General features: G+C 36.2%; 1 protein-coding gene across 2 annotated transcripts in view; it reads left to right on the top strand.

Moving 5' to 3' along the window:
* LOC106870559 (mucin-3A) overlaps positions 1 to 2,170 on the top strand; it is a 76,298-nt gene that overhangs the window by 64,965 nt on the left and 9,163 nt on the right. The window contains exon 1 of one of the 2 annotated variants that reach the window (XM_014916684.2): positions 1 to 19. The exons of the other annotated variant lie outside the window; for it this stretch is intronic. The gene's annotated coding sequence lies outside the window, so the exon portion shown is untranslated. The remainder of the gene's footprint in view (positions 20 to 2,170) is intronic. 2 annotated transcript variants of the gene reach the window in all.

A 2,170-nucleotide genomic window follows, 5' to 3' on the forward strand; every position in this document is an offset into this window, starting at 1 on the left:
TTTCACAAGTATTTTTCTAGTTAAGTTTGTTTCTTTGTTTCTAATTCATATTTTATTCTTCGCATGATTTTTTTTTTGTTTGAAGGATAAGTGGGGTGGAGGGGAAAAAATGAAGATGGTAGAAGCAGAAATAACTTAGCAAAAATGAAATTTAGTTTTGGTTGAATTCTTACCGTTACACACATACATACACGCACAGACACACAAACGTATGCACAAAAATATATTAACGTATATATATATATATATATATGAATATATGTATATATAGTATATATATGTGTGTCTGTGTATGTATGCGTGCATATATGTATGAATATATATATATATATATATATATACATACATATGTATATGTGTGTGAGTGTATGTATGTATGTATATATGTATGCGTATACGTTCGATATATATATACACATACACACATAAATATAGACATGTATATATATATATATATATATATATATACACACACTCAAATATAGATGTATATACATTATAGTATTACATATACATACATATATACATGCAACTATACGTTCACATGCACGCACGAGCGCACGCACGCACGCGCGCACGCACGCACGCACACACACACACACACACACACACACACACACACACACACACACACACACACACACACACACACACACACACACTCATACACACAAATCTTATATAAAACAGGAATCTGTGAAGTCAGATTCTCTAAAGTTTTAACAAAGCTAAACGATCAAAAACATACACTTGGATGATGATAAAAACAGGAACATTAGCGCAGTAAACAAGACGCACCAGAACTACCACCACCACCACCAGCACCGCAACTACCACCATCACCACTACTACCATCGCTAATACAGTAACCATAACCACCGCCATCACCACTACTACCACCGCCAGCAACAACATGAACAACAACAACAAAAGCAATAACAACAGTTTCAGCAATTAATATTTATGTTGTTTAAAAAGTTATCTTTATTTTAATCGTTTTTCCGAAACGAAATATATGTTTTAGCTCAATTACTATAGATATGAAAGTACGTACGTATGTTCCAAGTTCTAGGAACGATATTTGCTTAGGGTGTGGAAACCCCGGTCCAAAATTTTTACAAACAAGGTCGTTCTTTTTTATTTACCAATCTTAATATGTAAACAAACATAGCTACAATAATGATTATTATTAATAATTATATTTAAGACAGTGAGCTGGCAGAATCGTCAGCACGCCAGGCGAAATTCTTATTCGTATTTCGTCTGTCTTTACACCTTGAGTTCAAATTCGGCCGGAGTTGATTTATCCTTTTGAGGTCGATAAAATAAGTAGCAGTCGAGCACCAGTCTCCTTCCCCGAAATTTCAAGCCTTGTGCTTATAATAGAAAGGATTATTATTATTATTATTATTAATCAATCAATCACGTGAATTCAATAATGGAACAGTAATGTTTCAAAATAGTCAAAAAATGATTCTACGCTTGTTTGTTTTGGCGATGAAATTTTTCAGTCGGTTGTTCAAAAGCATTTTCATTGCCCACCAAAAGTTTTATGGAGTGCGCTTGTACCCCCTACATCCCCTGTTTCCGAGCTTATGTTCTAGGCCTCAATTTATGTTTGGTTGCTAAAAACATATTTTCAAGTAAAAAGCCTTAGGCTAATATATTTTTTAGGCATAGGCATGTCCGTGTGGTTAAAAATCTCGCTTTGCGATCACATGTTTTCGGATTCTATCTCACTGCTCGGATTTTGCTTTAATAAATCTGTATATCGTACGGCCATCCATCTTTTGTGCCATCAGGTATAGTTGCAGCTGACTAGTATGTGTGCATGTAAAATGATAGTCCCTTGGCAAGACATTAAACTGCATTCGGTGGTGACGCTCCAGCTTGGGAGACCAGGAGATTTGAGGAAATTTAAAAAATACGTCTTAGTCACTTCTATTACCAGATCAGCTTCGGTTCGGGGTGGTTGCACCCGTCAAGTATCCAAGTTGTGTGTCAAATAACAGAAGATGGCTCTGTGACTAAGATGTAGGGAACTCGGAGAAAGGGTGGTCCCTAAACATGTGACACACAGGCAAACTGCTGTGTGGACATACCCTGATATGTCAATCAGACCCTGCTGAAGAGTTAAATGGGCGCTGTGTGTGTGTGTGTGTGTGTGTGT

Source organism: Octopus bimaculoides, chromosome 13, assembly GCF_001194135.2.
Source record: "Octopus bimaculoides isolate UCB-OBI-ISO-001 chromosome 13, ASM119413v2, whole genome shotgun sequence".
NCBI lineage: Eukaryota > Metazoa > Mollusca > Cephalopoda > Octopoda > Octopodidae > Octopus > Octopus bimaculoides.